We start from the raw sequence: 22,440 nt of genomic DNA, 5'->3' as shown, positions 1-22,440 counted from the left end.
AGTGCATCATTTGCTAACATTAAAATAACAATTATTATTATCTCAACGATGCATTTAAGGGCATGCCATACAATCATTTGCTTTTATTAACTTTGTAAGATAATAAATTTCATTTGAAAGGGTAAAAATCCGATCTTTAGATCAAAAGTTATTTAGGGTTATTAGTTTTTTTTCCGCACTGTGCCTTTGGGGTAATAATCCGCTGTTGGTATCCATCTTCTCATCTTCCACTTATCGGTTATAATAACCATACGTTGAGTTACCACTCACCGGTTACCATAGAGTTACCACTCACACAAACATCATTACTCTGACTAATAAGTATAAATTTTAATATCGCAATACATTTTTCCCATAAATATATCTGCATTGGCTTCCAATAATTTCTACATTGGTGTCATTATTTTTGTAGCCCAATTAATGTTAAGCAACATTCAATAATTTTCGCTGTCAATAATATTCATAATATTGTCATCAATGCGTATTATCGGTAACCAACGTGTATTATCAGTAAGAGTTTTTAGAACTTGATGTTGTTTTACTTGTTGGTGCTACGAAGGGAAAAAGGGTGTGCGGTATCGGTCCTCGTTAAACTGTTCTACCGCAGAGTATTCGACTTCGCGTGCAGCTCTTCGGACTGCCGACGCGGGGAAACATCCCCTTAGCAGAGGATCAAAATTGAGACAACATGCATTCGGCTCATTCTCAGGGATGTTTCCCACACAGTCGCAAATAGACCATAGTGCAGCTCTAGTGCTACGTAAATAAACAACAAGCAAACAGTATTTAGCAATACTATTATAATTTATTTCAGCAATCATAACAATATTTATTTTAACCATCAAATTGTTATTTATTATTTATTTTATCATTCTACTTTATCAACTTACTTGTTATTCATTCTTTAGGCATTTTATGGGTTAATCACTTTTTCACTGTTCGTTGTTACTAAGAGCTACATTAGTTTACATTTTTGCAGATCATTGCCGTGGTATTTAGAAAGAAAAAATGAAGACAGTGTTTCAATACATATTGTCCTTGACTCTTGCAATTTTATGCTTTGTGATAGCCACTGACTCTTTACATTTTAATCCAATAGATAAACAAATTCATCAAGATAGAATCCCAACAGCCCCAGATATTGGATCCGTAAGTACCATTTACCACGAATCATTTACAATTAACATTTACCATCTATATCTTATACTATAATACGAGGAATGGTTGCCAAGTCGAAAATCGCCCCAGAATTAATAAACTCCGGTAAACTTGGGGGTCTGGGGTTTTTGGCCACGAGGAATCGATTGGCGCCGGTTTTGAAGTGCTACGGTCGAGCAGTTCGGAGTTACAGATAGGATATTTTCAAACTTTATTAGTTCGCCATAATGGCTATAGATACTTTTCTCCACTCTTATAAATGTATGCTAATGCGAACCTTACAATTGAAATATTAATTTTCGACAACTTAAACCAATAATATACGAAGGAAATAATAATTTAATTGTAAGGTTCGCATTAGTTTACATTTATCAAAGTGGAGAAAAGTTTAACTTTTGTGTTAAAATCACCGTCAACAAAGTCCGACATTTCAACATTCATCAGATTTCAAGCTACATTTTCAACATGCAGAACGCACCTCTACATGAAATTCTTCAAGGAGCCGGAATTTTGGAACAACAAGCGATCAACTCAATTCTACCCGCAAATGGACAACTAGAAGATACCGTCATTGTCAGAATGCTTCTCCATTACGCCGAACAAGCTTACCCGACCGTCAAAGTTGCCGTACTTCACCCTGAATTTGTCGCACGCTTCTACGTTACAACAGCGGATGGCGCTTATGAAGGAATGGCTCTTCTCAACGATATCAGCGACCAGAACAAGGCTTCCAACTATCTATACGGCGTTCAACAAGGATTCGACGTGCTACTCATTCCCATTCACAAGAGAGCTCAAATTGATAGAGGCGAGCACTGGATGCTAGGAATTTACGAAGCAAGCTATGGAGAACGTCAACTATTAGTCTGCGATCCAGTCGACAACCCGCTGCCCATCGATACTGTTTTGAGAAAAATACTGCGACACGTTTTGAATACCGTTGTTACGAATGAAAAGCTGAAAGGATGCATCGTGAAACCTCGCAACGCTTACAACCACCAAGATGATGCGTCTTCCTGCGGAGTTTGCATCGTCTTTTATGCTCGACAATACCTCTCTCATCGACGCCTTTTCCTGGACAAGAATTTTTAAGAAGCGGATGAACGGAAGCAAATTTACGAATTCGTTGTGAACAGTGACCAATTGAACATGTCAGGACCATCTGAAGCCGCATCTTTCACATCTTCGACCAATATGCACGCTTTGAATATCCAAGACCCGATGATAACGCCGTTGCGCCCGACAAGAGCAGTCAAGCAGCGCAGCGAAACTTAGACGTCTCTGAAGGAATGTGCAACGGAACACGATTGATTGTCACCGAACTTTGCAACTACATCATCAAGGCTAAGATCATCACCGGTGAACACGCAGGCCGACAAGTACACCTTCCAAGGATCACGCTCGACTCCAGCAAATCACAGCTTGGCGCAACTATGCAACGGCACCAATTCCCAGTTACTCCAGCATTCGCCATTACGATACACAAGTCACAAGGCCAAACATTCGAATTCGTCGGCATGCTTCTCCTCACGACGGTCTTCGTGCATGGAATGCTCTACGTCGCGTTTTCAAGAGTCAAGCGTCAAAGTGCGTTGAAAGTCCTGCTGCCTCCTGAGAATCCAACCCACACCCGAAACGTCGTATGGAAGGAAGTCCTGAACAAGAGAAACCCACCAGCCGCACCTGCCTCTCTGACAAGAAACTACCTGGACAACATGGAAGACTTCGCAATCGATGATTAATGTTTATTATGTTTATGCTGTTATAGGTTTATAATATGTTTCTTATGTATGTATATATGTTTGGTTTTTCTCAATAAATTTGTCAAAAATATTGAACTTCAACACACTTCAATCTTTACACTGCTCACTTTGTACCATTTCTTTAATTGTATAATTTTTTGTTATCAATTACATTTTATTTCCTATGATTTTTCAAACTTTACCTTTGTATAGAATAGTTCCCTTTCCAAACTTTGTTTAGATAGTTTACAATGGTGTGCACTTTAACCGGTTATCTTTTCACCAATGATTTCACAAATTTTCTTATGGCATGTATTGTTTTGATAAATCACAATTGAAAATTTAAATCTTCGAGTTAGCTTCGATACCTGTTTTCTCCGAGCGGAGCTCGGTCACCCGCTGTCTTATACTATAATACGAGGAATGGTTGCCAAGTCGAAAATTGCCCCAGAATTAATAAACTCCGGTAAACTTGGGGGTCTGGGGTTTTGGGCCACGAGGAATCGATTGGCGCCGGTTTTGAAGCGCTACGGTCGAGCAGTTCGGAGTTACAGATAGGATATTTTCAAACTTTATTAGTTCGCCATAATGGCTATAGATACTTTTCTACACTTTTATAAATGTATGCTAATGCGAACCTTACAATTGAAATATTAATTTTCGACAACTTAAACCAATAATATACGAAGGAATTAATAATTTAATTGTAAGGTTCGCATTAGTTTACATTTATCAAAGTGGAGAAAAGTTTAACTTTTGTGTTAAAATCACCGTCAACAAAGTCCGACATTTCAACATTCATCAGATTTCAAGCTACATTTTCAACATGCAGAACGCACCTCTACATGAAATTCTTCAAGGAGCCGGAATTTTGGAACAACAAGCGATCAACTCAATTCTACCCGCAAATGGACAACTAGAAGATACCGTCATTGTCAGAATGCTTCTCCATAACGCCGAACAAGCTTACCCGACCGTCAAAGTTGCCGTACTTCACCCTGAATTTGTCGCACGCTTCTACGTTACAACAGCGGATGGCGCTTACGAAGGAATGGCTCTTCTCAACGATATCAGCGACCAGAACAAGGCTTCCAACTATCTATACGGCGTTCAACAAGGATTCGACGTGCTACTGCGATCCAGTCGACAACCCGCTGCCCATCGATGCTGTTTTGAGAAAAATACTGCGACACGTTTTGAATACCGTTGTTACGAATGAAAAGCTGAAAGGATGCATCGTGAAACCTCGCAACGCTTACAACCACCAAGATGACGCGTCTTCCTGCGGAGTTCGACAATACCTCTCTCATCGACGCCTTTTCCTGACCAACTTGACGATTTTATCTCGGCGGAAATTCCAGAAGATGATCCGGAACTCAAGGAACTGATCTCGAAATGGATGATCCATAACCCGTGTGGTGATATGAACCCAAGCGCTCCGTGCATGGTCAGCAAACATGGAAGAGACCAGTGCAGATGGGGATTTCCAATGGAACATCAAGACATGACATCGCTGGTGGACGATGAAAAGCCAAGGTATCGCCGACGCTACAATCCGTTGTTGGATCCAATGAACCCAGAATTCTCGCATGAGCAAGCCATCTACAGGAAAGACTGCAACGGCCAGCGCATCACCACAGACAACCGCCACGTCGTCCCGTACAACGCCTACCTGCTCAAGAAGTATCAATGCCACATCAATGTCGAATTCGTCGGCAGCATCGGACCGGTGAAATACCTCTACAAGTACATCTACAAGGGTCATGATTGTGCTACGATAAAGGCCGTCGAAAACCAGCAGACGATCATCTACAACGAGCCGGAGGAGTACGTGGAAGCTCGCTATATCTCACCAGTTGAAGCATGTTGGCGCCTATTCAAGGATTTCGAGATCCAAGCGAAAAGCCACACCGTCGTTCGACTTGACATTCACCTACCCGGACAAGATGGCGTTAACTTGGACCAAACGCCAGTTGACCTTGCCGATATTGGACAGAAGGGATCGACCTTAAGGGCTTACTTCCGCCATAACACCGCGCTGAAAGAAGACAAAGTGAACGGAAAGGCAGTCACCTACCACTATTACCATGAAATGCCGGAACACTACCGATGGATTGGCCAGACCAGCACTTGGCAGAAGAACGTGAATGCTTGCAGCAGAATTGGTCGCGTACATCCAGTCAACTTCGTTTCCCAGCCAGAACTTTTCTTCCTGCGCACGCTTTTGTTCCACGTCAAAGAGCCAACGAACTTCAGAGACCTCTACATTGTCGACGGTGTCCAGCACGCAACCTACAAGCAAGCCTGTCTAACCAGAGGCCTCACATACGACGAACAACAGTACGTAGAAGGACTCCGCGAATCTGCTTCATCGAAAATGCCAAGTGTTATGCGCATACTCTTCGCTCAAATCCTGATACTTGGTGCGCCAGAAAACCCGAAGAGATTATGGGAACTGTTTAAAGAGGACCTCGCGGAAGATTTCATTCGAGAAGCAAGACGCATTGGTGGCTCCATAGAAGAAGCGATAAAGCGTGCCTACCGAATCATCGCGCATAAGCTGAACACCGAAGCTACCGAAGGCCGCAACTTCCGATACTGGGTGCAGACACATGGCATGGAAGACATCGACAACTATGAGCAAGATTTGGAACACGATATGATCGACGTCGACGAATCAACAGCAATCGGAGACCGCATGTACCAGCAACTCAACGAAAAGCAGCGTGAAATCGTCGACACCATAATCCAAGCACTTGAAGACCCGACTCCTGCTGCGAAATGCTTCTTCATAGATGAACCAGGAGGAACCGGGAAGACATTCGTCTACAGCACGCTGTATCGCATCGTTACCGGAAGGCTTAAGAAAGTGAAATGCATGGCTTACACCGGGATAGCAGCGATTCTTTTACCGAGTGGTCAAACAACGCACCGAACCTTTGGCTTGAAAGTCCCGCTTACATCCGACTCAAGATCATCCATCAAACCAGGATCACCGAAGGCGAACGCACTCAAAGGAGCCCACATGTGTCTGATGGACGAAGCTCCAATGATGTCAAAATACGGCTTGCACAACATCGACGAATTCCTACGCGCGATTTGCAACAACATTCCGTTTGGAGGCAAAGTCATGGTGCTTGGTGGCGACTTCCGACAGTGCTGTCCAGTTCAACAACGTGCCAACAAAAGCGAAATATTCGACCTTTTGATCAAGAGAAGCCATCTGTGGCAACACTTCAAGACTTATTCGCTCGAAAAGAACATGCGCGTTGATCCCGAAGAAGAAGAATTCGCGAAATACCTGCTAAAGGTCGGCGACGGGGAACTCGAAGTGAATGAACTCGGCGAAATAGAAGTCCCAGAAGAAATTCGCTCTGGTGGTAACCTCATCGATGAAATCTTCGGACCATGCCTCAAAAGTGGGAACTACGAAGCAATGAAGAATCGCGCTATTCTTGCACCATTGAACGACGATAAGGACAAGATCAACGAGCAGATTATCGCTATGCTTCCAGGCGAAGAGAAGACATACACAAGTTTCGACTCGGTAAAGTATCAACATGAAGGGAGAATTCAATTCGCGCCTGAATTCCTGAACTCGATCAACATCGCCGACTTGCCTCCACACAATCTGAAGCTCAAGAAGAACGCTATCATCATGCTTCTCCGAAACTTGGACGTCTCTGAAGGAATGTGCAACGGAACACGATTGATTGTCACCGAACTTTGCAACAACATCATCAAGGCTAAGATCATCACCGGTGAACACGCAGGCCGACAAGTACACCTTCCAAGGATCACGCTCGACTCCAGCAAATCACAGCTTGGCGCAACTATGCAAGTTACTCCCAGTTACTCCAGCATTCGCCATTACGATACACAAGTCACAAGGCCAAACATTTGAATTCGTCGGCGTGCTTCTCCTCACGACGGTCTTCGTGAACGGAATTCTCTACGTCGCGTTTTCAAGAGTCAAGCGTCAAAGTGCGTTGAAGGTCCTGCTGCCTCCTGAGAATCCAACCCACACACGAAACGTAGTATGGAAGGAAGTCCTGAACAAGAGAAACTCACCAGCCGCACCTGCCTCTCCGACAAGAAACTACCTGGACAACATGGAAGACTTCGCAATTGATGATTAATGTTTATTATGTTTATGTTGTGATAGGTTTATAATATGTTTCTTATGTATGTATATATGTTTGGTTTTTCTAAATAAATTTGTCAAAAATATTGAACTTCAACACACTTCAATCTTTACACTGCTCACTTTGTACCATTTCTTTAATTGTATAATTTTTTGTTATCAATTACATTTTATTTCCTATGACTTTTCAAACTTTACCTTTGTATAGAATAGTTCCCTTTCCAAACTTTGTTTAGATAGTTTACAATGGTGCACTTTAACCGGTTATCTTTTCACCAATGGTCTCACAAATTTTCTTATGGCATGTATTGTTTTGATAAATCACAATTGAAAATTTAAATCTTCGAGTTAGCTTCGATACCTGTTTTCTCCGAGCGGAGCTCGGTCACCCGCTGGTATTATATAAAACGCTAATACGTACGTATGTATGTATCAATAAAACCGATGAAATTTCTTTTTTCGCGCTGGCAACAGTTTTCATTTTTAATTGATTGCATTCGGCGCGCAAGAGCACGTAGTGAGCAACCAGATAACAATAACCAGAGTGAGCATTATCTGGTTGTTCAATTCAGATTCATGCACTAAAAACATGACAATATTTAATTTAAACTCAATTGGGTATAATATGAAAAAAACACAACTACTTCGATTTAGTAGGAACAACATATGACGCAATGTTAAACGAATGGAATTCAGTTGTTGTTTATTTAGTTATTGTTATTAGTAGTTGTTGTTATTTGTTTTAGTTGTTGTTGTTTATTTAGTTGTAGTTTCAATAACTTTTCTTTATAATGCAGTAAAATCTGGCGAGAAGCTATTTAAGTTATTTCAGTTGATTAAGTTTTTCTAGTTGATTAAGTTTTTCTAGTTGATTAAGTTTTTTAGTTGATTAAGTTTTTTTAGTTGGTTAAGTTTTTCTAGTTGATTAAGTTTTTCAAGTTGATTAAGTTTTTGTAGTTGATTAAGTTTTTTTAGTTGATTAAGTTTTTCTAGTTGATTAAGTTTTTCTAGTTGATTAAGTTTTTCTAGTTGATTAAGTATTTTAGTTGATTAAGTTTTTTTAGTTAATTAAGTTTTTCTAGTTAAATAAGTTTTTCTAGTTGATTAAGTTTTCTTAGTTGATTAAGTTTTTCTAGTTGATTAAGTTTTTTTAGTTGATTAAGTTTTTTTAGTTGATTAAGTTTTTAACTAAGGAAAAAAATTCGTGTAATCTTGTCTTGTAATTCTCTATGTCTTGTAATCTTGACTGTGTTTTTTCATGTAAAGGGAAAATTGATTGTAGTATAAAGTTATAATTTTGTACAGCCATCTACTTTTACGCTTAACGATAAAAAATCCTGTTCTTTTAATAAAAATCTCGAAATCACTTTGAGTCTCCTCTTGCATTGGAAGAAAAAAACAAATGACTCTTGCTGTGCGAAAAATGAGAAAAAAAATTTCCAAGTGTCCACGTATGACATTTACTGCAGATTTTGTTTATTTTGGACGAATTTTGAATTTCTAAAAACTGTTTTATAAGCTTTTCTACTCACATGTTTTTATTTTTCAAAGTTTGATTAAGTTTTTCTTGTTGATTAAGTTTTTTTCCTTGATTAAGTTTTTTTTAGTTGATTAAGTTTTTCTAGTTGATTAAGTTTTTCTAGTTGATTAAGTTTTTTTAGTTGATTAAGTTTTTCTAGTTGAATAAGTTTTTCTAGTTGATTAAGTTTTTTTAGTTGATTAAGTTTTTTTAGTTGATTAAGTTTTTCTAGTTGATTAAGGTTTTTTAGTTGATTAAGTTTTTTTAGTTGATTAAGTTTTTTTAGTTGATTAAGTTTTTTTAGTTGATTAAGTTTTTTTAGTTGATTAAACGATCGAACACTTCGTTTGTTTATTTGTGGCTTGAAGTTAGGCTCGCAGAAAATGCCGTTCATGGGTTAAATTTAGTAGGAACAACACAACCTAGGCTATATTATACCCAAATAGGAATTAATTAATTAATTGAAGTGAGAATGCTTTAAAAGGCCGCTGTTGAATTGATATTTTTCTACTGGGAGCTACCTAAACGTCTAAAAAACGTTTAAGTGTTTGTATTGAATGCATTGAATTTTTTTATATTTCGCGTTTATTTATGCATTGAATTTTCACGCTTTAAAATTCAGAATATTAGTGAAGCAATATTTGATAATTTATTTTGCTAATATGTTTCTTATTTAGCTAATGTTTTGATTTTTTCACCATGTACAATCTAAATAGCTAATATACTTTTTTAAAAGCTAATAAGAACATTGGTAGAATTCTTCTACATAAGTACAATACTATGTCTTTGATGATAAAATACTATGTCTTTGATGATAAAATACTATGTCTTTGATGATAAAATACTATGTCTTTGATGATAATATATTATGTCTTTGTGCTAGAACATTGTGTTCATTGGCGAGCGAGATCAGCGAGCCATGGTTCACGGCGTGAACCACATAGGATTGCGTAGCAATTCTCTGGAGTTGGAGAGTGTTAGCGAGCAGGGGGCGGAGCCTCCTAGTATACTATTAATTTATTTGTAGTTTTTTATAACTCCAACTTTTGTCGTCGTACACTTATTAATAACATTTTGTTGATGTAATTTTTTTTAAATTTATTAATATTTTATATAACACATTAAGAATCATTAACCAAAAAACTGTAACTAAAAATCTTGTAATGAAAATTTTGTTTCATGGAACTTATAACGTTTTCAAGAAATGCAATCAGCGACTGATATTTGATTTTGTTGCCTACTTCCTTTTAAAATGCAACTTATATCATTGTTGGACATTGATTTCATTTGCTTAAAGCTTGTTAAAGTATAAGGTGACAAGGGACTTTCAAAGAAGCAAAAATTTGTCAAAAAATCGATGTTTTACATTTTATATTTTTAAAATTTAGGCATTTAACTGAACATTTAAAAAAAAAAATTCTGGAATAAGAGCAAAGTTATGCCCATTTCAGTTTTTACCGCGCCCCTTTTTTTACCTTTTTTTGTATGCAGGTAACTGTTAAAATTAGTTTAGTTTAAAATAAATTTAAAATTAGTTGAATATTTTGTTAATTTTTTTTAAAAAATTAAACTAGAAATTAATTAATTATTAAACTAGTTCATTAGACAATATTTATAGGTATTTATATTAAAAACAAGAAATATTTGTTCAGAAGTAAAATTTGCAATGAAAAAGTACTAAAAGTCATTTTTCTCAAAATGTCTTTTTTGAGAAATTTACAATTTTCAAACTAATCCAGCGTAATGAATTTTCATTCTATTGACCTGAGAATTTAATGCTATATATTTATGAATATTATTAACATTTTGTTGGAAAAGTTTTTTGAATTAAGTGAATAGTATTTTTTTTATACATGATATTTTATAGAGGTATCATGATTTTTTCCTAAAAATGTAGGTTTTTTACTTCTTTTTTAGTGTTATTTGTTTCTATAATAAAAAATAAAAAAAGCACTTAAACAATTTTTTCAATATTATCTAATATGTAATATTTTAAAAGAATTTTGACATTTTGACAAAATTTCAGACGCGAGGAGTAATATAAAAAAAACATAAAAAATTGAAAATTTTAAATTTTTTAATTTTTTAAATTTTGAAACATTTTTTCGAAATTTTGTATAAAAGTTGTTTTTAACAAGATAAATGTATCTTGAAAATTTCAAGCAAATCCCCTGATAATTTCAACAAAAAAAATTTAAAGCTCTTTGTCGCCTAAGAGTATTTCATATTTAAGGTTTTCTAACATTACCGCTTTTAGAATATATTTCTGCGATCGTATCAAAAATGAAGTAAAATGAGCATACACTAGGTGGGCTCTTATTTTTTAATTTTTCAAAAGTTTTGCTCTTACCCCTTATCTTCTTTCAATAAGGAAAAAAAAAACAATTTGCTTAAAATTTTATTTTCAATCAGACAAAGGATTAATTAATTAATACAATTTATATATTTAACTTTGCAAGTAGAGTTCGAATCTAAATGGTAATATCTTTAGATAAATAGGCAAATAGAAAAAATAGTTCAAATTCTCATAAATGAAAACGAAATAAAATAATAAAAAGTTACGGTAAACATTTTGAAAATATCTACTTCTTCCAATTATCAACGCAAGAAAAATTTATGCTTGAAATTGCTGAATGTGAAATAATTTTTTTAAAATGCGAACACCTTCAAAACTCCTTTTTGAAATTTTGATTTCCCCACAACTATCCAAACAATTTCGTTCAAATTTTGTATTTACCGTCGTTAAAATTGTGTAAAAAATTGTATACCTTTGAACTCAAAATGTTTTTGACCATTTCTAATAAAAGTAATAAGAAATATTAAATATCTGCTAATAGTTACATTTTACATGGAATTATCTTTGGGCAAACAAATTTAATAATTAGAGGCAAAAAAAATCTAATTCGCTTAAATATTTCTTGACATATGGCGAAATACGTAAAAATTAAAATGAACATTAAGAGAACCTAACTTTGAACTGATCTCCTGACCATACTTTGGGGCAATATTTTCCAGATTGAGGCTATCCTCTATATCAAGGGTTCCCAACCTTTTTGTACCTGAAAGCAAATACCAGAACATTGATCGAATGTCTTCAACTGTCGCCTATCATTTTTTTCTTGTTTGGAAAATGCACAAGAGACTTAATTTTCAAATGTGATATCCACAAAACTACCTTAGCTCTGAACGAGTCTATAGCCCCTATCATTCTTGCTATATGTTTGTCCTTTCCTGCAGGGCAAATTTTAAATTATTTGGCTTTTTACATTATGTCTGTTACGGATGACAAATCTACCAGCCAAAGAGGATCTCTTAGTTCTAAAAATGCCTCATTTTTGGCAGCAAGATAATTTTTTATTTCTTCAATGAAATGTTTAAAGCTATCAATATATCTGAGGGGATCTAGGTCGTTTTCCTGGCGATTTCTACTTTCGTTGAGTTTATAATCAATATTGAAAAAGCAAAAAAAAAAAAAAAAAATATTGCATAGCATTTTATGGAAAAATGGAAAACTAAAATATTTAATCGTTGGGCACAAGCAGCGGGAGCACCTAGACCAGGGGTGGCGAACCATTATGCACCAACGTGCCATTTTTTCTAAAAAATTGTTTAATTTGGTCATAGACGTGCCGTCAAACAATTTTGACTTCGTGATTATTGGGAAAATAATAACACTAAATACTATCAACTCAAAACTCTTTATTTACTATGAAAAAGAATAAATTTCGCAATGTCTCAGTTATACGCGTAATTCAACTTCTTCTACTTAAAGTAACATCAGTTTGACTTCTGTTGTTGCAGATTAGAGGACCAATAACTTATATTAGGTTGTAAAATGTTAGTTTAAGCAGGACTGTTGATTTTTTTTGCTAGTTATTTATTGTTAGCTTGTTTCTTATGGCACGCGTGCCATTGGTCCGCCATCCCTGACCTAGACCGATAGACGGGCGCCATGGTACCCGCGGGCATAGGGGGGACCCCTGCTCTATATACTGTAGGTCATCAATCTGAATAAGTCAAAACAATTGTACTCTTATTCAGAGATAAAACGTTTTTGTGTCTAATTTCTCAACTTAAAATAACGTCCATTCAGATTAGTTAGTATATTTGAGGTCGCTCTCAAAAACCATTAAAATTCAGTCTTAATACGTGAAGATCCGGTCATAAGATCAAAAGATATTCAGGGTGGCTAATTTTGTTTTGCAAACTCAACGTATTTTTGTCCATTAAATATGTTTTCACTGTCATAAATAAAAATACTTTTTTTAAATTAATTTCAGATTCGTATTATTCATATCCCTCCTGGTTCTCCAACTCACTAATGAAGATGAAAAAAGGCACATCCCTGTTAATACTGCAGCAAGAAGTTTCCACTTTATATTTATTAAGTAATGATATTGTAATATAATATATTTTTAGACAGAATAAAATTCTAAATTTGTTTGTGTACGTTTGGCGTTTGTGTGTTGAGTTGCTGACAATGAAAAACTATCAAATATACCTTCATAGTATATCACCATCCGTATATGGGAATCTTATATACCAATTTCAAATTTTTGTTTAGAATTATTATTTTGCGATATTTTAAATTTTCATCGGAAAAACATTAAACCATTGCTGCAGTCAAATGCAGCATTTATATAAATGCATTATTTATATAAATGTATGCATGTATGCATTATTCATATAAATGTGTGCATGTATGCATTATTTATATAAATGTATGCATGTATGCATTATTTATATAAATGTATGCATGTATACATTATTTATATAAATATTTACTAATTTTAAAAGGATAAAATGAGCCATGAAAATGATAATACAACCAATGTTTTAAACTATTTATTTTATTAGACCTTTCCTGATTACAGTGATGGTGGTTTCCGTCCTCCGAAATTTAATTCATGAAAAACAGGATGCAATGAAGATTATTTGAAATAAATAATCGAGATTGTTTATTTTTTGCATCGATGTAATCTGTGGTCATGAGACAATATAAATATAAGCCGCATTTTTCAAATCATCCTAGAGAATATTTTTGGAAAAAAACTGTGATTGAGTTTAAATAACACAAAAAGAGTAATTTCAATAAATGCTTTTATGTGTAGCGCAGCCATCTAATAGTAATTTCGGAAACATGTAAAGTATCTATCTGGAACCAACACTAAGAAACAGTTTGATACATAAGCGCTTTTTTTTGGAAAATATGTAAAATTATAATTTCATTTCACCAATACCATAATTTGTTTTAATCTAAACAACCCTAATTCATAATAATTAAAAAAAAATAGCTTAGGACAGGCACTAGAAATTTTTGCTGTATGAAAAACTCGTTAGTCAAGCTAGTTTTGTAAGATGTAACAAGAAAGCCACTCCAGCCTTTACCCACAAAATGATTTGGCAAAGTGTATAAGATTTTATTTGATTCTTTTTCGTGTAATATTGTGTAAGACTTTATTTTTATCTTTAAAAATATGTCAAACTTTCTTCATCTGAGATATTTAGTAAAATTATAACGTTCTAAAATTTTTATAATTAGAGAGGATTTGCTTAGTTTGTGAAGAACTTTTTTAATACTTCGATTCCGTTTATATGTGTGAAAAAAACTATTGCTACAAATTTCAACTCCAAAAAAGTATTACTTATTATAAACACTAATTATTTCTGTTGTTGTTGTTTCTAAGGCCACTTGCCACACGGACAAGAATGCTTCATGAAACCGAGCAAATTTAAGGCAAAGTGTGCGTTTCTTGTTTTTCAGTGGCGCTACCTATGGCCAAGAATTCGACTTCTGCCACACCATACGTCTCATCCGTTTTTAGGGCGGACCCATTCATACATCTATTCATTCATCCATGGATCGTAATTTTGACCTGAATCAGAGAACAATCGATCTCCAATCCAGTACCCCCAGAGGTTCTGATTTGTTATGGGAACATGGAGGACTTTTGCGACTCGACAGATTTAACGTGCATCAGTCACTTTACTACACGGGGAGTCTACGGCCGGAGTTCGAACCCACGAACTCTCGGACATCGGTCCAGCGCCATACGATGAACCTTTGAGGTCTCCCTTATGAACCAATACGATTCTTTCGAATCGTATTGGTTCATAAAGGAGACCTCAAAGGTTTATTATTAAGGGCTAACTATTAATATATTGAATCAAAAAAGAAAAATGCACTCTCTATGATTACGTTGGTTTTTGTTAGATTTGGATTTTTGTCCATCAAATTTTGGTAGTTAGCTACAATATAGAATCATTGTTACAATGGTTAAGTCGGGAGAAAAAAGTTACGGCCCCGTAATGAAATTATTATCTTCTTATAAGCAAAAATTCTTAAAACTACAAATACACTTTGATGCATACACTGAGGAAAAAAAGGTCAAAAATTCCAGTATATGACAAAATTTACATTGTTTCTGGCTCTAAGGGAACACTAAAAATATCGTCAATTTTTAATGAAGTAGGGATATTGGTAAAATTAGTCGTAATGAAAGGTTTTTATCATATGTGATACATCATGATTATATCAGTCAATTATGGTAATTTTATCTTGACATGGTTTAAATACGGTTAATTTTGGCTTTATTAACCAGAATGCGAGAGTTTTTTTTTTACCAGAAATATAATTGCCATGCGTTACTGTAATGTTTCAGGAGTTTTCTTTTTTCTCTGTGCAAAACAAAAAAAATTTTCAGATATGCACAACAGTTTAGGGAAATAAATCTGAATTTAGCGGTACAGCATATTGCATAAAAAATATATTTTTCACGTTACAAATTTAACGATAGTGAAAATTGCCATTAAAAATATTTTTTTAGTTTAGAAAATATAAATAAAATTATTTTTTTTCTTATATGTATTTTGCTTAATATTTTTACTTAAAAATTTTAGTATTTTTAATTTTAAATGCAGCTAAAAATATTTCAGTTGGAGTAAAGGATTCAATTTTTGAATAGCTTCTCAAGTTGTCATGATAAAATGTTTATCATTAATATAGTATGATTACAATCATTTTCGATAAGCACTAGGATCATATGAATTCACATTTTTGAAACAACTAATGTTAATTACACAAGACTTGTGATTGGTATATGACCCCTAATCCACCTCGATCAAGTTTCATTGTAAAATATTTGAATTTTGAAATCTTAAATAGTTATAACTCGATGCCTTTTTAATAAGTAGAATTTCAACCATTTCAAGAAAAATCAGTCAAAAATCAAAATTATACGTAAGTAGAGTAAATTAAGTTTTCTTAAGTTAGAGTGGATTCAATTTTTCTCTCTTACATATTCCTATGGCATAGTATGTATGCATCGTGGGAAATCTGTTACAAAATGTTTAGTACAACATAAGTCAAACTGTGCACTTATTTATTATTATTATTTATGTGAACCAATGAGTTTCATTTCTAAAGGTTCTTTCGCGAAAGCAAAATGACCTTAACCTCCTATAAATTTCTTTATGTAAAAAGAATACATAGATCAAAAACGGTAAGCAATGCTTTTTAAAGCAACAAAAAAAAACTTTAAGAAAACAGTTCGATTTAATGACTCTACTCAAGTACTAAAACATAGCCTAACTATGACTGAAATATAGCTCTTATTGAATAGCTCTTAAAAGCTAAAATTATAATGAAATCGGCAATAATTAATGAGCGGAATTAAAACAAAAATATAGAGTAGTTTGTTCAGATAAATTATATAGTTTTGACCTTTCATTTCTGCAAAACTCAGGGCATAGTTTGTTTCGGCCTTTCGTTGTCCACACGGAAAAAGTCCTTCAAAAATTTATAAAAATATACGTTTAAGTATAGTTTGTCTATAGTAAGAACTCTCCCGCCAGTAAGTCTGAAGCCATCTGTATTCTCAATATTGATTCTCAACGGAGGTGATGCCATCCCCCGCTTCAGTAGGCCGATGACTTCAGGCCGAATACAAGAACAGTTTAACAAGAATCGAATACAAGAGCAGTTTAATGAGTACCGATAACAAACAGAGATGCTTAACTTCGGAGACCTACTGGGATCCGTGACTTACGATCAGAAAAATATCGTAAACAAGGGCTTAAACTTTCCAGCTTATGATTGCTCACTCTATGAATACTTTAGCTTTCAGTTTTTTTATTGACAATGTAAAAAAAAAAAAATTATCGTTTTTAACAATATTTATCCATACGCATGAATATTTTATATAGTAAGAATTTTTGTACATTGTAAGTAGGTATTTAGTCATTCTAATTGAGGTACTAAAAAAGATATAAACAATATTTTGCCACCTTCGAAATTATTCCAGTGGAACATAATTCGCAAAATTAATTTAAAAATGCACAATAATTTTTACAATTTTAAAAACGTACTGAACGTCATTGGCATGATAACGGGCTAAATTTAAACACAATTTAAATAATGTGATATTTCAATAATTTAAATTATGCGAAATAGTTGCGACTATAGCTTTTTCATAATATTGTTGCTTTATTTCAGAAATTTGTGCTTCTTAAAATGTGCAAAATTGAAAAATTTGAATTTGAATTGTCTTTCTTTTAGTTTTTATTATAAATATTTAAAACAATTACTATTTAAATATTTATACATAAGTTGTGAAAACTAATATAAAGCTCAGTAAATGATTTCATGTTAAGATATGAAACAATATATGAGAAATTAAGCGGGCAAAACTTTGAAACATCGAAAAATTTCTTTTTATCTCTTTTCGACTAGCAAGAAATATATATATATATATATATATATATATATATATATATATATATATATATATATATATATATATATATATATATATATATATATATATATATATATATATATATATATATATATATATATATATATATATATATATATATATATATATATATATATATATATATATATATATATATATATATATATATATATATATATATATATATATATATATATATATATATATATATATATATATATATATATATATATATATATATATATATATATATATATATATATATATATATATATATATATATATTTCCAAAGTATCAAATTATTTCTTACAATAAATTTAATTTTAGCAAAGAAATTTAATCAGTTTTTTTATGCTATTCTCTTTTGAATATATACACTGGTGAACAAAAGTAAGAGCTGGAAGACATTTTCACAAATATCTCAAAAAATACTGAATATAAATAAATGAAATTTGGTATGGATATAGCTTATTCCATGATAATAAAGTGTGCTAAACAAAAATGAAAGTGCCATTCACTGGCAAGTCCTATCGCCAATAAATCTAATGTAGTCTGAATTTAAGGATAAAAGATGACAATAAAAGTGAGGCTTGTACAGTGTGTGTTGCCTCTAGTATGATGTATGGTCTCCCCTGACAGACAGACAGCATGCACAACGAGTATGCATGCTGTTAATAAGGGAGTTAAGGAGGACTTGAGGAAGACCCTCCCATTCTTCCACCAGAGCAATTTTTAACTCCAGAATGGTTCTGTGGGAGGTTGGCGCATTGCAATAGCTCTCCCAAGAGAATCCCAAGCATGTTCAATAGGATTCAGGTCAAGGAATTTGGCTGGCCAATCCTTGTTTTCTAGATACTTATCAACCATGAGAGCCCTATATGGTAGCGCATTGTCATCCATAAAAATGAGCTCAGCGCCAACAGCGCCCCTGAAAAGGGGCGCTGTTGGCACATAGGGTTCTTGGACCTCTGGGCATTCACGGAACCATTGTCAGACACATGGAGCGGTGTGCGGGTATCTTGCATGTGCGAAAATGCTTTCCATCTCTTAATTTTGTCCACCAGTGTAGATATCATGCCATAAACGATGTTTTTAACACAGATATAACTGTTCCATTTTGAAAGCGCTTTATGAATTACTTTCTAATAAAATGTTTATAAAAAAATAGAACTGCTAAGAAACATTTAAGGTAACGACAAAGTCTCAAGAGTATAAAAAATAATATCATTTTATCAAATCAGCAAAGCTGTGACATCATGTTAATAGTTGTGGCAATGCATCATTCGGAAGTCATTTCATTAAAGGCATATCTGCCGTCTAAATATAAAACTCGAATAATTCAGTTGGAAATTTTAGTTTATTTCTTTCTTATCATTATATAAAGTTAATACTATTGCCTCTAAAATCACATTTAGAACAAAGGTAAGTTCCACCCTTTTTTTTTTCTTCTTTCGCCTTGAAGCTGGTTTCCTGTTTTCAGTGTAAAACTTTTTAACAATCATTTTTTACGTTCCTATCCCAAAAATCATTTATAAAACTAATGCTTTTATTTTATTAAATGCAAGCCGCTTCCAAAGATCAACCGATCTGCTTTTTAAAAAAGACAGAATTTTAAGTTTTTCTATATTCAAAATCATTCCGTAAAAAATCAAAACAATATGTAAATATAATAAACTCATATTTCTGTGGATTCAATTTCTGTCTCTTACTTGCCCTTATGATATCGCAGTGAATTTGTAATTGAAATATTTAGTGCTGAATTGGCTGAAATAAAAAATAAATTATAATTATCTCAATGATGGATTTGAGGGCAAACTGTACAATATTTGCTTTTATTAATTATGCGAGACAATAAATTTCATTTAAAAGGGTAAAAATCCGATCATTAAGTCAAAAATTATTTAGGGTGGCCATTTTCTTTTTTGCACTGTACCATTGGGGTGATTATCATCTTCTCATCTTCTATTTATTATTGTTTATTAATACCTCGACCCGCCCTATTCAGGGCACACGAGAGTAGAACAAACATTCTACAGACAAAACATACATAAAACATACATGAAACACATAAAATTACAACAAGAATAAATGACTTATACAGAGAACAGAAAATGTATCTGAAAACAACGTCGAAATTTTTAAGGTAAGAATAAAAATTATGAAACTAAAAAGCATTCAAACACTTAAAAAAAAAAAAAAAAGGGAAATTTAGAAAAGAAAAGAAAAATTCTAGACTATAATAGAGAATTATTATTATTATTTTTTTTTTAAAATAAAAAATGAAAGTATTTTTTTTTTTTACATATAATTTTTCGAATACGAAATTTATCAAAAGCCTAAAATTGAATCCAAAATAAGAAAGTCTATTAGTTTAAAAAAGGATGGAAAGAAATATTTTACTAAGATAGAGAAATTCTAATAATTATCATTTATTTATTTTTCTTTTTTAATGAAGGAGTAAGATCAAATAAGTTTATTATTTTTTTTTTTGAAAAAGAAAGAAGTGTCAAAAGAAAAGAAAAAAAGAAAGACAGTAAAAAGAAAATTAAAGAAAAAGAAAGAGAAAAAGGAAATTAAATCTAAAATTATTATTAGTTATTTTTTCTTTCTTCAGTAGAAAATTTTGAAAAAGAATGCTTAAATACATAAATAAAGAGCAAGCGAACCTATGGAACGAATTGTTAAATTCGATGTTGAACCAAATTTTTAGATAGAAGTTTTTAGTGGAGACATTAATATAGAATTAAACAAATGGTTTGACCTGGGAAAGGAAAGTGTTAAAAACTTTTTTCCATCATTTAAATTGGAATTTACAGAGTCAATTATGATCTGGGAAGATTGAATCTAAGTTCTTTTAGTCTAAGTAGATATGTTGGGCATAAAGCGTCGGATGCTTTGTGGTTGGTGTTGAAATTAGCCTCTGGGTGATCTTGATTGTAGTATAGGCAGTTGACACATTGTATTTGATTTGATTGACAATTGGAGGTTGGATGTTCTTCACCACAGTTTTCACAATAAGAGGAGTTGGCGCTACAGTTGTTTTGGTGATGACCAGGTTCTTGACAATTCCGGCATCTGATAAGGACTAATCTCTTTTTAATAAAGCATCTCGTGAAACCGACAAAGATGTAGTTGAGCTGTAATAGTCTGTTTGCCAGGAGATGTGAACATTTGAATGTGACATGGTGCTTGAGAGGATCTCTTTTGTGTGGTATGGAGGTTTTGTTGACTTCCACTCTGTCCCTGTCGTTAACCCTGTCATCTTCTATTTATTATAATGACCATTCGTTGATTTTTATTTCTGAGTTACCACCCACGCAAACACCATTACCCATGTCTAATAAGTATAAATTTTAATATCGCAATACATTTTTCTCATAAATAATTGTACATTGGCTTCCTATAATTTCTACATTGGTGTCATTATTTTTGCAGCCTAATTAAAGTTCAATCGGATCAATTATTTATCAATTCTAATATCATTTATTTTATCAACAGTATTATCATTCATTTCATCAATTGTATTATTATTTATTTTATCAATTCAATTGGTATTTATTCTGTCAATTCTATTATTGTTTAGTGCAGCAATCGTAGTCAGTCCCTCAATGGACTAGTTCCCAGTAGATTACCGAAGTCAAGCATTATTGAGTGCGGTCAGTGTGCGGGTGGTTGACCACTTTGATCCGGCTCAGAAAGGACAAAGAGTGTACGGTATCGGCCCTCGTTAAACTGTTTTATCAAAAAGTGCTCAACTACACACGCAGGTCATAGAGCTACCAAAATTGGGGTGCCATCCCCTTAGCAGAGATTCAAAATTGCGACTGTATGCCTTCGGATCATCTTCAGGGATATTTCACACACCGCGAGAAAAATTTATGTTCAAAATTAATGAATGTTAAATATTTTCCTTAAATCTGTGAAATTTTGGAAAACTATTTTTTAAAAATTGGATTTCTCAAGAGCTATACAAGCACTCAAATTTAGTATTTTGTCATGCGAAATTACAGTCTTTAAAATAATGTAAAAATTGTATACCTTTGAAATTAAATTTTTTTCGATCACTATTAAATAAAATAACAGTAAATATTTACTAATAGTTATTTTTTGATAGAAATTATCTTTGGGCAAACGAATTTTATAATTGCAGTTCATATTTATTATAATTAATTTTCGATTCACTCAAAATGTTCTTGAGATATATCGAAATACGTAAAAAATGAAATTAACATTAAGGTTCCAAGATTTGGAAGACACTCCAGACCAACTATTGGGACAATATTTCCCAATTTAGGCTTTCCTCTATGTTTGATGGGCCATCAAGCCGAATCAGTCAAAATAAATTAACGTTTATACTGAGAAATTACGTTTTTGTGTCTGATTTCGTAACTTAAAATATCCCCCGCTCTGATTAATTAGCTCTTTCATAATTGAGGTCACTCTTTCAAACCATTAAAATTCAGTTTTAGTACGTGAAGGTCCTATCATAAGATCAAAAGTTATTCAGGGTGGTCAGTGCTCTTTTGCCCTTTCTGCATATTTTTTGCATATAAAATTTTTTTTTACTGCTATGAATAAAAAAAAATTTTTTAAATAATTTCAGATTCATATTATATACCCTCCTGGCTATCCTCACTAATGAAGATGAAAAGAAGGGGATGCTGACGTAAATACCTGTTAATATTGCAGCAACAAGATTCAATTTTCAATTTATTAAGGGACGATATCGTCATATAATATATTATTGAACATAATAAAATTCTAAAGTTGTTTGTGCACGTTTGGCGGCTGTGTGTTGAGTTGCTGTCAATGAAAAACTATCAAATATAATTTAATAGTATATCACCACCCGCATATGTGACTCTTGTATACAGTTTTCAAATTATTTATTAACGATGCTTTAAATTTTCATCGTGTTTACATTGGACCATTGTTGCAGTCAAATGCAGAATATTTTAATATTTACTTATTTGAAAATGATAAAACAAACACTGAAAATGATATTACTACCAATGTTATGAATTATTTATTGCAAGCAACAATGATTGTGCTGATTAGGTTATCCGTTGAAACATCAAGAGTATGTTTAGTTTGTGATAAAAGTAAATGATAAATGCATG

General features: G+C 33.2%; 1 long non-coding RNA gene across 2 annotated transcripts; it reads left to right on the top strand.

Moving 5' to 3' along the window:
• Positions 1-913: 913 nt before the first annotated feature.
• LOC139426264 (uncharacterized) lies at positions 914-22,098 on the top strand. Of its 2 annotated transcripts, XR_011637509.2 has the most exons (3): positions 914-1,149; positions 12,844-12,951; positions 21,924-22,098. It is a non-coding gene; the product is annotated as an uncharacterized LOC139426264 (long non-coding RNA). The 2 variants fall into 2 exon arrangements; XR_011637508.2 differs by lacking the exon at positions 21,924-22,098 and having other exon boundaries at positions 915-1,149; positions 12,844-13,012.
• The last annotated feature ends 342 nt before the right edge of the window (positions 22,099-22,440 follow it).

Source organism: Parasteatoda tepidariorum, chromosome 10 (assembly GCF_982258835.1).
Source record: "Parasteatoda tepidariorum strain Cologne lab strain chromosome 10, Ptep-v5.0, whole genome shotgun sequence".
NCBI classification, from domain to species: domain Eukaryota; kingdom Metazoa; phylum Arthropoda; class Arachnida; order Araneae; family Theridiidae; genus Parasteatoda; species Parasteatoda tepidariorum.
The sequence above is the reverse complement of the archived record's forward strand: the minus strand, read 5'-3'. Positions and strand labels throughout refer to the sequence as shown.